This window comes from Zingiber officinale, chromosome 8B, assembly GCF_018446385.1.
Source record: "Zingiber officinale cultivar Zhangliang chromosome 8B, Zo_v1.1, whole genome shotgun sequence".
In the NCBI taxonomy this organism is placed as follows: Eukaryota; Viridiplantae; Streptophyta; class Magnoliopsida; order Zingiberales; family Zingiberaceae; genus Zingiber; species Zingiber officinale.
Genome location: NC_056001.1, coordinates 27274380 through 27289761, shown reverse-complemented (window position 1 = coordinate 27289761; position 15382 = coordinate 27274380). Strand labels below are relative to the sequence as shown.

At 45.0% G+C, this 15382-nt stretch overlaps 1 non-coding gene across 1 annotated transcript; it reads right to left on the bottom strand.

Annotated features, from left to right (window-relative positions):
* Window positions 1-2705: 2705 nt before the first annotated feature.
* On the bottom strand, window positions 2706-2787 carry TRNAS-GCU. Its single transcript has one exon. It is a non-coding gene; the product is annotated as a tRNA-Ser (tRNA).
* Between the last annotated feature and the right edge of the window lie 12595 nt (window positions 2788-15382).

The following is a 15382-nucleotide window of genomic DNA, read 5'->3' as shown; positions in this document are numbered from 1 at the left end:
TCTCGAGCTCGGAAAGGAAAGCAAATAATGAATCCGCGGGAGGAGGACCCCAACATTCAATCCACCGATGATGAGATCGAGCATCTTCCGAATCCGACACCCGAAACACAAGGAAGTACCGATGCAATTACTTCTAAGGTTCGGGAACTTCCTTCTCTAAAGTCTTCTATTTTTACTAAACATTTTGAGAAGGTCACTCTTCCGTCGGAATGCTTCCTACAAATTCTAAGCCGGCGGCGGCTATGGGTCGTTGAAACGACATGTAGAAACGAAGCACCCAACGGAATATGGACTCGACCGTTCTTAAACACAATTATCAAGATTTTCTTCAACTAGCAGTAGTACCGATTCCGGTTTATTTTTATATTCGGATAATAAATTAAGAGAATCATTAGCTAAATTTGTTTCCGTAGAACATCTTTCTTTTAGTTTTGGATCTAAATGCACATTTGAAGATTTTTGTAAAGAATCTCTTAATCCATGTGTTAAACGTGTTCATAGGACTACACTTACTCGTACAATTAAAAAATTAGTAAAACAAGGAAAAAAGAATTTAATTGATGAATTTAGTAAATTAGATAATAAAGTTTCTTTATGTTCCGATATTTGGAGTGATCATTGGCAAACACATTCATATATGGGTGTGACTTGCTATTGGATCGATAACTCTTGGAACCATCAAAAAAGATTATTAGCTTATAGAGTTTTTGATGAATCACATAATGCTCATAATATCGCACAATTATTATGTTTAATTTTAGAAGAATATGATTTAACTCATAAAATATTTTCAATATCATTAGATAATGCTAGTTCTAATACCGCTTGTATAGATGATCTAAAATTTGTTTGTCAACCTATTATTGGAGGTTTATTTTTTCATATTCGTTGTGTATGCCATGTTTTAAATTTATGTGTTCAAGATGGTTTAAAAATTTTAGAAAGTTATATTAAATCAATTAGAATTGCAATTTCTTATTTATGGTCTCATCCATCTATAATGAAATAATGGGGTAGGTTTTGTAAAATTAATAGAATGAGACCTAAAAAATTTCCACGTGATGTACCAACACGTTGAAATTCAACATACCAATTATTACAAGATTCATTTCAATATAAAGAATTATTATGTTCATTTTTGCACAAAACACTAATACTAATATATATTTATTTTCACAACAATGGAATATTTGTAGTAGTATTTGTGAAATTTTAAAAGTATTTAATGATACAACCGAACAATTTTCCTGTGTTTATTATCCCACTACTCAATCAGTTTTAGAAAATTTTTCTAATATAGTATTAGTTTTAAATGAACATATTAATTAATAATGAATCTTTATCTCCTTGCATCTTAGCTATGAAAACTAAATGGGAAAAATATTTTTATTTAATTCCTGAAATTTATTTAATTGCATTTGCTTTAGATCCTAAATTTAAATTAGAAGTTTTACAAGAAATGTTAACTTTATATTATGACGCTTTAATTCCAATTAAAGATTCTTCTTCCCCTGATCCAGTTAATATTATATATAATGTTAGAATTTATTTATATGATATTTATAATCAATATTATGCAAAATATGGAACACAAATTAATATTTCTGAAATTCAACAAACTACTAGTAGTAATTTAAAACTTACAAAAGCACAACTCTTATTAAAAGAACGGACAAAACGTCCACGAGGATCCTCAAGTTCCACACAGGAACTTGAGAATTATTTTACGACTTCTTTTGATTTTAATGAAGCAGATAGCGAAAACTTCGATATCTTAAAGTGGTGGTCACAGAAGGCTCAAAGTTTTCCCGTTCTCTCCGTGATCGCAAAAGAAATTTTAGCTTGTCCAGTGTCAACTGTTGCTATGGAGCAGACGTTCAGTGCCGACGGCAACATATTAGATGAACGACAATCAACTTTGTCTCCCGCCTCATTGGAAGTCCAAGCATTACTGGACGATTGGACCAGAGCAGAGAAAAAAATCCAAGGAATGCAACTTTCAAATGACGAAGATGAAGATTTTGATACTGAAAGAACAAATACGACAGGAACAGGAAATGGAAGTGAATGAAAATGTAAAAGGATAAAAATGTAAAAGAACTACATGAGCTTTGATTCCCCTAAAGGGATACGTAGGCAACTTAAATAAGTGCAAACTCTTTTTTCAATAAATTTTAATTTCTAATTTTTAATGTTTAATGTTTAATTTTTATTTTTTTTAACATATTAATCTTGAACTGTGGCGAACCGTGACGAACCGTAAACTGAACCGTGAACCGGCGGTTCTGAACCGTGAACCGTAACCGTCTTGGACGGTTAAGGTTAAGAGTCGATCTGCCTGGAACCGTCGAACCGACGGTTCCGAACCGTCAAACCGTCGGTTCCGAACCGTGGTCAGGTCTACTCCCATCCCACCATGGAGATGATTCTTTGAGAATTAAAGTTTATGAAGAAGAGATGTCATCTAAGTAAAGTTGAGTTAATGATATATATAACTGCTAAATTGGAGTTTTTGAACCTTGTCATATGAATAGTCGTCGTTTAGGATCGGAAATTAATAGTCCAGTTAGTTTTGTGTTGACCAAAAAAACTCGACTCCAAAATGGGTGGATCGAATATGTTTTCCGTGTTCGATTTTTCGTTGTTTCTTGTGGACGAGGGAGGGTTCTTAGGAAATTCATAGTTTATTAAAAAGATTAAAAGATCGTCGCCTGAGAGATTCGAACTCTCGCGGGGAAACCCAATGTACTTAGCAGGCACACGCCTTAACCACTCGGCCAAAGCGACTTTGTTGTAATGGCGGTGTAATAATTTAACTTCTCTTATTTTAAACCAATATTCTAACTACTCGATTCTGAAGTGACTGGGGCTAGCTCATTCATAATTAATTAAATAGATTTCTCACTTCTCCGCATCAGATTAAGGTGCAAATGAGCCGAGTCACTCATGAGTCACTCATGAATAGCTCAATCAAAACTCGACTCAAGCTCAAATTTGATCAAGCTTAAACCGACTCGTTTAACATTAGAGCCAAGCTCAAACTCATTTAACACTGACTCAAGAGCTCGTCATGTCTTGTCAAGTCAGATTAATTTAATCTTTTAATAATCAAATTTATTATTACTTTTAAAATGAAAAATAAATTAAGAAGAAGTTTATGGCTAGAGCATGTCATTTAGCTTATATTTAAGCTCCATAGTTTGAATCCCACTTGCACAAGTGTTTAATTTATTTTTTCAAGTCAGGCTCGAGCTTGACTTGAGCTCAGCTCGAGCTTCACTTGAGCTTGACTCGAGCTCAAACTCACAAGCAATCGCTCATAAGCTGTGATGACGTTAGCTAGTTCATATGGTCCCCTACTTAATTACAGACTCCGTTCCATTTTGTCAGTTGCAGCTGAAGAATCTAATGGAATATTTATGGATACAACCAACCGCTCTGCCCTCGCATCCCATCGTGGAGATGATTCTTTTGTTGGAGAATTAACGTTTATGGAGAAGAAATGCCATCTAAGTAAAGTTGAGTTAATGATATATGATGTGGTGATTAGGCGGGCCTCACCCTGTCGTCGCGTGGACGTCAAAGTCAAAATAGTCAACGGATGGAATGTTGTCGGCCGGTCGAACGAGGCATACACCGATCGGGGGTTGAGCATCGATCCACCATTTTGGGTACAAGGAGTAATCAAACCAATGCTCAAGGGACGCATAGAAGCCGAGCCGAGCGGCTCCCCCACTCAGCCTAATAGCAGACTTGATATCAGTTGGGCGCGCAGATAGTGAGATACTCGTCGAGCATGTGGACGGGGGGCTTCATGCCGAGCGGCTATCCCGTTCGGCCGGATAGCGGACGACACGGACAGTGGACTTTCAGCCGAGCGGTTATCCCGTTCGGCGTGGCAGCAGATAACACGGATATCAGAATTCTGGTCGAGCGGTCAATCCGCTCAACCAAGCAACAAACATAGCGGGATATCCTTCGACATCCTTTTGGGAGATAGTGTCGCTGACAGGCGGCATGGTCAGACAAAGGATCGTACGGAGGAAACTTCCGCTGTCACTTCAGAGATATGCTCGGCCCGTTAAGGTACTGTATCAGAGACACTTTACTGACATGTCTTTTCATGGAAAGCTTGGGAAAGCGTGGCCGCTTTAAGATGTGTGCACACATGTTACAGGAGCCCTATATAAATGGGGTCCAGGCATCGACGGAGGTATGCTTCTCTCGCGATTTCTATTGTTGCGCTACAGTTCTTACTACTTCTTGCTTCGCCGGAGACTGACTTGAGCGTCGGAGGGCCATCGTCGGGGACCCCTTCCCTGGCTCGACACTAACACTGCTTTTGTTGCAGGCAAGAGCGAAGTCTACTGGAGATCAACAGGAGCGTCACGTCCCCAGAATCCGTCTCTTCGACTTTCGGACAGGATAATATTTACCGCCGTTTGTGGGAAGGTCACCTGAATCTGAGCTGAGAAGATGGAAGATGATGGACGACTAACCATCGTGACGCTCACTCAAGAGGAGCTAGAGACGCTCGTGCAAGCACGGACAGCAAAAATGATGGAACAACAACAACAACAACAAGCGCTAGCCAATCGGCTAGTGCCGCAGCTTGCAACATCGGTTGTCAATAGGTGAGCATGGCAAGAAGACCGAACGGAGCAACTCTCCGTATGGGAGAAGAACCGAAGGTTGACCGACACCCAAGGGGAAGTGTCGCCCGCGCCGATCGCTTTCCATCGAGTTCTGTTCCAAACCCCCTTGGAGATAACCCAAGTGCATCAAGAGCGGGGATCATCTTCCGATGATGCGCTCGTTCGGGACGCACGGAAAGGAAAAGCACCCTAAAGCGCCGCATCCCCCGAACGGATCAACCGACAGTTCTCAGAAAAGATCTTACAAGACCTTCTGCCTCAACACTACACCCCGCTGGCGATCGGGATGTACAACGGATCAACCGATCCCGATGACCACCTGGATCGGTTTGACAACAAAGTCACACTGCACCAATACATGGATGGAGTGAAGTGCAGAGTCTTTCTCACCAATCTCTCCGGCACAACGCTGGTTCAGAAGACTGACGAACCGCTTGATATGAATTTCAAAGACTTCCGAGCCACCTTCCAGCACCACTTCGCCAGCAGCCGACGCTACCAGAAGACGAGCGTTAGCCTCTTCGCCCTGAAACAAGGGCCCAAGGAAGCGCTCCGAGCGTACATCTAGCGCTTCAACCAAGTGGCCATGGATATCCCCTCGGTCTTGTCTGAGACCATGGTGAATGCCTTCACCCAGGGGCTCACCGAAGGAGATTTCTTTCGATCACTCATCAGGAAACCACCCCGGGACTTCGACTAAATGCTGAAGAAGGCTAATGAATACATCAACATGGAAGAGGCTCAGGCGGCCAGAAGAAAGGAGGCGCCGACCGGCTAGCAGCCATCTACCGCCCAAGGAACTGAGGGCTAAAGGAGCACGATTGCACTAGGAGATCAGGGCACATGTTGTATAGCATGTGGCGTCCGATCAGCCCAAGGCGTCGAAGGGCAAGGTATGGACGCCTATGTTTTGTTCATTCCACCAGTCGGTAACCCACAATACGTGGGACTGTCGAGGACTGACGCCAATCGTCAGTCGACCGGCCCTCAGAGGATATCACTGTCGTTCCCCGTCCCCTGATAGACGAGATCAGCACCGATCAGCCGGTCGACGAGAGGAAGAAAGAAGGGAGCCCGAGCGCCATCACCATCAGCTGAGGGAGGAAATCGAGCCCTCCAAGATCTCGGCCGAGCGAAATAGGTCATCTGCCAGGGAAGAGGAAAACAGGAACAAAGCTTCCCGGGGAGAAATAGACATGATCGTAGGAGGGCCGATCGGCGGAGACTCCAACCGGGCCAGGAAGTCATACACGCGACGGTTGGAAATACATGCCAACGGATGTAGCAAGGAGAGGGCAGAAGGCCCCCAGATCAGCTTCGGCCCCAGCGATCTGGAGGGTGTCGAGGACCCTCATGACGACGCCCTGATCATCCGAGCGGTGATCGCCAACTACACCATTCATCGGACTTTCGTCGACACGGGAAGTTCGGTGAACATCATTTTCAAAAAGGCGTTCGATCAGCTGCAGATCGATCAGAGCGAGCTGCTGCCCATAGCAACCCCGCTCTATGGGTTCACAGGCAATGAAGTATTGTCAATCGGGCAAGCAAGATTGGCCATCTCGCTAGAAGAAGAGCCATTGAGGAGGATCCGGACTACTAACTTCATAGTAATGGACGCGCCGTCAGCTTACAACGTCATCTTAGGCCGACTGGCCCTCAACGAGTTATGGGCAATAGTGTCGACCTATTGCCAGAAGGTGAAGTTCCTAGTGGACAATCAAGTGGGCGAGGTCAAAGGCGACCAATTGGCAGCTTAGCGCTGTTATGTGGAAATAGTCAAGATCGAGGCCAAGGCCGCTTAGAAGACTCCACGGCTAGAGGTAAATGCTATCACCGAAAACCCTCCCACTTTATTATATGAAGAAAAGGAGGAGATTCAGATCCACCCAAGCCAGTCGGAAGCCACGACCTTCGTTGCCACCAACCTGGAGGAAGAGAAGAAGGCATAGCTAATCGCATGCCTTAAGCAGAATCATGATGTGTTCGCTTGGTCGACACACTAGTTGCCCGGAATCTCCCTGAGCGTAGCCCGACACGAGCTACATGTCCGACCGGATGCTCGATCGGTCAAACAAGGAAAAAGGGATTTCAGCGCAGAGTAAAACGTGATCATCCGGGCGGATATAGAGAAGCTATTGGAGGCATGTTATATCAGGGAAGTCCAATTCCCAAGCTGACTAGTCAATGTTGTGATAGTCTCCAAGTCGGGCAACAAGTAGCGAGACTTCCGCCACCTCAACAAGGCCTGCCTCGAAGGACTTCTATCCACTGCCCAAGATAGATCAAATGGTGGACTCGACGGTGGGCTGCCAACTGATCTGCATGCTCGATGTGTATCAAAGATACCATCAAGTGTCGCTCGCTATGGAGGATCAAGAAAAGGTCAGCTTCATTATGGTTGATGGGGCATACTGCTACAACATGATGCCGTTCGGACTGAAGAACGCTGGAGCCACCTACCAGAAGCTAATGAATAAAGTGTTTCGACGGCAAATCAGCTATAATATGGAGGTATACGTCGACGACATACTCATCAAATCCCTCCGGGTTGCTGACTTATGCACCGATATCGACGAGACTTGTTGAACGCTAAGGACATATGGAATAAAGCTGAACCCGAGCAAGTGCATATTCGGTGCAAAGAGTGGCCGCTTCCTGGGCTATATCGTCACCGAGCGGGGCATCGAAGCCAATCTGAGTAAGGTCGAAGCTTTGCAGGATATGCCTCCGCCTCAGAATTTGAAGGAATCCCAGAGGTTGATCGGTCGGATCACGACATTATCCAGGTTCATAGCCAAGTCGTCCGATCGGAGCTTTCCATTCTTCAAGATATTGCGCCGGGCTACAAAATTTCAATGGGACGCCGAGTGCGACCGAGCGTTAGAGGAGCTGAAAGAGTATCTAAACTCGCTGCCCGTGTTGGCCAAGCCAGTTGTGGGGGAGCCGCTCTGGATTTATTTGTCGACCAACGAGCATGTCGTTGGATCAGTTTTGGTCAGGCATATATTGAAAGATGCTGAATCTCGCTACATCGGTCTCAAGAAATTAGCCTACGCTCTGATACTAGCCGTTCAGAAGCTTCGTCCGTACTTTTTGGTGCACACGATCATTGTAATAACTAACAGCACTCTACTCTGGGGAGAGTCCTCCTCAATCCAGAGGCATTCGAACAGCTAATCAAGTGGATAACCAAACTTAGTGAGTTCGACATCTAGTATCAACCCCGAGCGACGATCAAGGCTCAAGCCCTAGCGTATTTCATCATAGAAGTCCAGAGTGATAAGCCGGTGGCGACATGGAAGATATATGTGGATGGCTCGTCCACTCGGTAAGGTAGTAGGATCGGCATATTACTTATCTCACCACGGGAGGACCGGATGCAGCAAGCCGTCATGCTTGACTACTGAGTGACCAATAATGAAGCAGAGTACGGGGCGTTGATAGCTGGCCTGCAAGCAGCTCGGCACGTACGGGCAGTTAAAGTCCTCATACACTCTGACTCCCAGCTCGCCACCCAATAGCTATCCAGGACCTTTGAGATAAGAAACACACGGCTAAGGCTCTATGCAAAGGCTTTTGAAAAGCTGAAGGCCAACTTCTAAGAAGTAGTTATACAGAAAATCCCCCGATCGGAGAACCAAGCGGCGGATGAGCTAGCGAAGCTAGCCAGTTCGTTAACACCGATCATCATAGAACAGCCGATCGAACAAGTCTCACTGGTGGCCCACATCGACCGTATGGAGGGAATCGTCTTCCCGAATGACTAGAGAACGACCTTGATGGAGTTCTTACGATCGAGAACTGCACCTACTGATCCAGAAGAAGCTCGCTTGATAAAGAAGAGGGTCGGACAATTCACGTTGATCGGCGACCATCTCTACAAGAGAGCCTTCTCCCGGCCCCTACTCAAGTGCGTCAAACCAGAAGACGTCGATTATATCCTAAAGGAGGTGCACCAAGGTTCTTGTGGAGGTCATCTGGGCGGCCACACATTGGCCAAAAAAATACTTCTACCTGGATACTTCTGGCCAACCCTCCAGGAGGATGCCGCTCGGACGATGACGACTAGCCTGTCTTGCCAGAAGTATCACAACATGTCGCACCAATCGACCGAGGAAATGCAAACGTCCAAGTATCGTGCCCATTCGACCAATGGGACATGGATATCGTTGGACCTTTCCCTATGGCAACCGGTCAGCAAAAGTTTCTACTAGTGGCGGTGGACTACTTCTCAAAGTGGGTAGAGGCCGAACCGCTTGCAAGAATCACCGAGCAGATGGTCACCAAATTTATTTGGCAAAACCTTATCTGCCTGTTCAGAGTTCCGCGCCAACTCGTGTCTGACAATGAAAGACAGTTCGTCAGTCGGGAGCTTAAAGAATGGTGCGAAGGCTATGGCATTTAGCAGGCTTTCACCTCAGTGGCCTACCCTTAAGGCAACGGGCAAGCCGAAATCGCCAATCGGGAGATCCTCAGGGTCTTGCATGCTTGGCTCGACCACGTTGGAGGCATCTGGGTCAACGAACTCCCCAGTGTGCTCTGGGATCTCCGCACGACTTCGAAGGAGGCGACTGGCGTAACCCCATTCCAGTTGGTGTACAGCAGCGAAGCAATTGTTCCCGTGGAGATCGGAATGGAATCCAATCGAGTGCAGATCTACAATGAAGGAAACACCGAACAGAGGCACATGGAGCTCAACTTGGTGGACGAAGCGCGGGCAAAAGTTGTTGTTCGATTAACGGTGTACTGGCAGCAGATGAAGTAGAACTACAATCAGCGGGTGATCCCGATGCCCTTTCAGGTCAGTGACCTCGTCTGGAAGAAAGTGAAGTCGATCGGCGACGTTGTCAAGCTCAAAGCACCATGAGCGGTGTTGGTTGCTACTCGAAAAACCCAATGGCTCCACTGTACAAAAATTTTGTACATGATCTGAACCTTTCCTAGCTACCATGTGTTCTTTTAAGTTAAACTTGTATCTCCTGCGGAACTTAACATGTTTGATTCCAAGTTTAACTTATATGTTCTTTTAGATTTAGATTTAGATCTCCTGTGGAACTTAACACGTTTGATCCAAATCACCTAGGTTATAAATTCAATTAAATATTAGTTTCCAAAATTGGGTTCCAGTACTGCATGGCGAGGCACTTGGCCTTCTTGGATATGGGAGCAACCACCACCGACTAGACAAAACCTTTTAAGGAAAGTTAATATTTAATTTCCTTATATAACTCTAGGTTAACCAAAAGGAACAATCAAATCACAAGGGAAAAAAAAAGAACACAACATCGAAATTAAATTCGAAAAACAAGAATCGAATGCCTCTTGTATTTGATATTTATACAAAGAAAAATTAACTAGTATGATGCAGAAATTAAATACTAGTTATACCTCTTCCTTGTATGCTAAAAACCTCGAGATCTTCTGCCGTATCTCTCTCCTCCTCTTGGACGTCGTGTGGGCGACGATCCTCCAAGACGAACACCACCCGGAGAGCTTCTCCTCCTTCTCTAGAATTCGGCCACCACCACCACAAAGGAGCAAAAGAGAGCAAAGGGAAGAGAGGGAGAGGGGCCGACCACTTGATGATCTCCAACAACACAATATCAATTGTTATGTTTTTCAAGGTCTCCCCTTCCCCCCTTTTTATATTAGTTTCCCAACGGAAAAGTATGAAAAGAGTTTTATAAAAAATTAGACTCATTCCTATTTCCTTTTAATTTTTTCTTTTTCTTTCCTTTTAATTAATCAATCCTAGATTGATTTATTAATTAAACAACTATTTGTTGATGTTTAATTATTTGACCGGCCCCTTGCTTGGGCACCAAGCAAGGTGGTCGGCCACTTATTAAAAGGGAAAGAAAGAAAACAAAATTTATAAAATTTTAAAAGAAGAAAACTTCTAATAAAATTTTACCAACTCTTTTTTTTTTCTAATGTGGATATTAAAAAGAAAGTTTTAAAATTTAAAACCAAGTTTTAAAATTTAAAACCAAGTTTTAAAATTTAAATCATCTCTAATAATATTTCTTTTTAAAAGAAAGTTTTATAAATTTTACAACTCTCTTTTAAAATCTTGTGGCCTAATTTAAATTAGGAAAATTTTATAAATTTTTAAAATCTCTCTTTCTACAAATTGTAAATATCTGAGGAAATTTAAAAATTCAAAAACAACCTTCCTAATTTAAATATTGCGGCTTGCCCCCTTGCCCAAGGCAAGGGCCGGCCACTTCTAGAGAATATGTGGCCGGCCATTGCTTGGTCACCAAGCAATGAACCGGCTCCTTCTTGGACACCAAGATAGACTTTTCTTTGGATGAACTTGAGGTTTTATTGAGACTACAACAGGGACCTAGAGGAGAAATTGGTTTTGGCCTTCCGATGAGCTTGAGTATCCCGTGCTCGCCCCGAACACACAACTCAAGTTCATCGATAATAACTCATTCCACTAGAGAGTTATTACCGCACTACCGCACCAATCCCAAATTACATTATGGGCTCCTTCTTATCATGAGTGTGTTAGTCTCCCTGTGTTTAAGATTACGAATGTCAACTAATTAAGTGAGTTACTGACAACACACTTAATTAATATCTAGCTCCAACAGTGGTACCACTCAACTTTATTGTCATGTCAGACTAGGTCCACCTGTAGGGTTTAACATGACAATCCTTATGAGCTCCTCTTGGGGGCATTCTCAACCTAGATAACTAGGACACATATTCCTTCTATAATCAACAACACACACTATAAGTAATATTATTTCCCAACTTATCGGGTATATTGATTTATCGAGCTAAACCTCACCCTTTGATAAGTCAAAGAAATAAATATTAAATATATGTGTATGTTATTATATTAGGATTAAGAGTACACACTTCCATAATAACTAAGGTCTAGTTCTTTTACTAAGTCAGTACAAAAAGAACTTACCTAAATGATCTTACTCAATACACTTAAAGTGTATCAGTGTAATTTATTAGTCAAGATAAACTAATACTTAATTACACTACGTCTATTCTGATGGTTTGTTCCTTTCCATCTTAGTCGTGAGCAACTGTTTATAATTTATAGAGAACCGACAACATGATCTTCTAAGTGTGACTCCACACTCCATGTTATCTACTATATAAATTAATTGAACAATTACATTTAACAAATAAATGTAAACATTTGACCAATGTGATTCTTTATTTCAAAATAAATGTGTACAAAAGCTAAACTTTTAAGTATACACTCCAACAAGCGGGACCGTTCAAGGTCATGCAGAAGCTCCAATCGGGCGCATACTATCTGGAGGATGAAGAGGGGAGGCGTCTCGAGAGACCATGAAGCATGAACCATCTTCAACCCTACAAGGCTAGATAAGAGGTGCACAAGTGAATCCTGTACTTTGTATCTGTTGTGTGTTTGACGAACCCAAGGCAAAGTTTGAATAAAAAAGCAAGGGCCTCTTCAAGGGCATCACCATCAACAGTCAAGCGGCGACCTTAAACCCGGGTGCGAGTGTATATAAACCATCGAGCGGCGATGCTAAACGCACGTCTCCAACAACGGTCGAGCGGCGACCTTAAACCCTCGTCTCCATCAACCGTCGAATGGCGACGTTAAACGCGCGTCCCCAACAACGGTCGAGCAGCGACCTTAAACCCTCGTCTCCATCAAACCATCGAGCGGCGACGTTAAACGCGGGTCTATCTCAAATCATCGAGCGGCGACGTTAAACGTGAGTCTCCACCAACCGTCGAGCGGCAACGTTAAATGCGAGTCTCCACCAATGGTCGAGCGGTGACCTTAAATGCAAGTCTCCACCAACCGTCGAGCAGCAACCTTAAACATAAGTCTCCATCGACGGTCAAGCGGCGACCTTAAACGCAAGTCTCTATTGACGGTGAAACGGTGACCCTAAACTCGAGTCTTCACCAAATCATCGAGCGACGACGTTAAACGCGGGCCTGCTTGGAATCGTCGAGCGACGACGTTAAATCCAGGGCTTCATCAAATAGTCAATCAGCGACGATAAACCCGAGTCTATGCGGGTTGTCGAATGGCTGACTACGAATAAGGGCTGCCCAAAAGCCCTCAAATTTTCAGACGAACAGCTCGTTCAGGAGAATGTACCAAAATACTTAGCTCCGCAACTTGGAAAGCAAAACGAATCTAGTGACGTACATATAAATTACTGTCGATCGGAGGAGTTATGAGGCTACAATATGATCGAAAGAAGGCCTGAAAACAAGCAGTAAGAAAAAAGCTCAGCCGAACGACCGAGCATGCATTAATACTTCAAAAGTTGGAGGTTGCAAGCATAAGTTAGAGGTTACAAGGGTTAAGCACTCAACCTCACTTGATGTAGTCTAGGGCATCGTCGGGAAGCGACTCGCTCATCTTGTCTCGACTGATGACGTTGTCTGACAGAGTAGCAGGGATGTGGCCACCTTCCTTGAGTTGATGAAGCGTCCCAATGATGGCAAGGTTGAAAAGCCGCAGAGGCTGATCGGCGACCTTGTCAGTGAATGCATCCGAGCGGATATAATTTTTCCTCATCACCTCAAATCGGCTTCGCTCGACGTCCTGGTAGGTCTTCAGGGCCGCGCGGGAGACCTCCAACTCATTATCGGCAACTTTCAACGCTTCATCTTTGGCAGCGAGCTGGCCTCGAAGAGTAGTCTTCTCCGCCGACCGACTGTTTCGCTCGGTCACCAAAAAATCTTTGGCCTCCTTGAGCTTCTATGCAAGGAGCCGGGCCTCTTTGTTCTTCAGTTCGAGGTCGTCAATGGCCCGTTTCTTCCTTGCATTGGCTAATTCGATCTTCTTATCAAAAGTGGCGACCTGCTTGTTCAACCGAGCCACCAGTGTCTCTTGCTCTGCGCTCTTGCCCCGCTTGGTCTGAAGAAGTTTATTACTCTTCTCCAGGTCGGCCTTCAGCTTCTCGACCTCAGAAGTCAACGACCCTTGGGAGGAGGAGGGGCCACTCGAGACTTTGAGCTTATTAAACTCATCCTCCAAGAATGTGAGCCTGTGACACATGGTCAGGTTCTCTATCCAATACTGCTGATAAACGGGAAAAAGTTAGAGCCGAACAGAGGTTAGCCATGAATTTACATTAAAACACTTACTTCGATGGCCATTTGTGTATGACTGTTGGCCAGGGCGCCTGGAGGTAGTATCGCTGCATGGGCCCGTGCATCCTCCCAGACTTCGGCGAGAGGCCCTCGGATGATGATCTGGTGCTCGGGGGTCCGGGAATGGGGGCTCGGCTCACTATAGTCCTCCATTGGTAGATGGAGGATTGCTGTGACAGACCGTAGGCCGCTCGGGGCCAAGTGAGCTAAGGCCTCCCGACCGGAGGACGGTAAGATGCCAGACCGCTTAACCTTCAGGGGTTTTGGTGGTGGTGGCATGAAGGCCACGGGTGATGCGACGACGGGCCCCTACAGTAGCTTGGCCAAGGAGGGCGTCCGATCGGACGAAGGGCCAAGGAGGGCGTTCGATCGGACCCACTCGGCCGGCTGTGCGCCCGAGGTAGCATAACGTGAAGATGGCTCCTCTCGATACCTCTTTCTCCTGTTCAACGGTACATCTGAGGAGGGCGAGCCCGATGGTTCATCCATTGGAACGAACGGGCGCTGCTCGGACGGTGGTTGTGGTCTTGAGGTCTCTGCTCCGCTCGGCGCAGGCCGGGCATCTCATTTGCTCACCAAGATAGGCGTCTCCCCACTTTCATCCTGCGGGTCTTCATGAGGGGTGACCGGTTGCAGGCCTCGGCTCGCCAGCTTTTCAGTAGTCGCCGCCTCGATCGCAGCATCCTTGAGCTTCGCCTTGCCAAGCACACACGCTCGAATCATAACTTCAGCCACATAACAGGAAGAGAAATCAGTTAGCATCAAAGGGAAAGGGTAAAGTAGTTGCATACCTAGGCTGGTCGGGAGCTGGGTGCGGATCAGACTGATGCCAAAGATGTAGAGGAGACCCTCAAGCAGCAACTTGTGGATGTCGTACTTCTGATCGACCAGCATCGCCGCAGTATTCAGATAGTCCGATCGACTCTTGTAGCTTTTCAATGGGGGTTGAGGTGCCACTTCGAGCTGCCAGCGGGTCGAGAATTCCGGCCACTCGAGAAGACGCATGAAAAAGAAGTACTCCGTCCAATGTTTATTGGAAGTTAGCATTTTATCAAAAACCCTAAACCGACCCTAGACTGGAAGAGGAAGGTCCCCAGCTCGGACAGTTTCGGGTAATAAAAATAATAAAAGACCCGAGAGATAAGAGCGGTGTCATGCAGCCGAAATAAGACGACAATGCTGCACAGAAGACGAAAGGATTTCGACATGAGTTGAGTAAGAGATGCGGAAGTATTTACAAACTGCGATAATGAAAGGATGGATAGGGAATCACATACCGACGATAAAGTGATCTTTGAACAGACAGATGGTGTCAGTCGGGGGAGCATTTGGCCGATCGGACGAAGAAGGCAGAATGATCTCGTGGTTGGATGGAATTTCAAAGGCATGTCTAAGGCCCTTTGCGTCGCCCTCATCAAAATCTAGACTCCATGGTGGTATACCAGAGTCCAGGGATGGGAGTCGACGGCTGCGAAGAGCTTGCTATCTCGAAAATAAAGGAAAAGGTGGGCAGCTGAGAGGCAGAAATGCTATCAAAGGAAAAAAGTCACTGGCGATTTCACCGGAACCAAAAAATGAGTTGAACTGCTAAAAAATGAACGTGA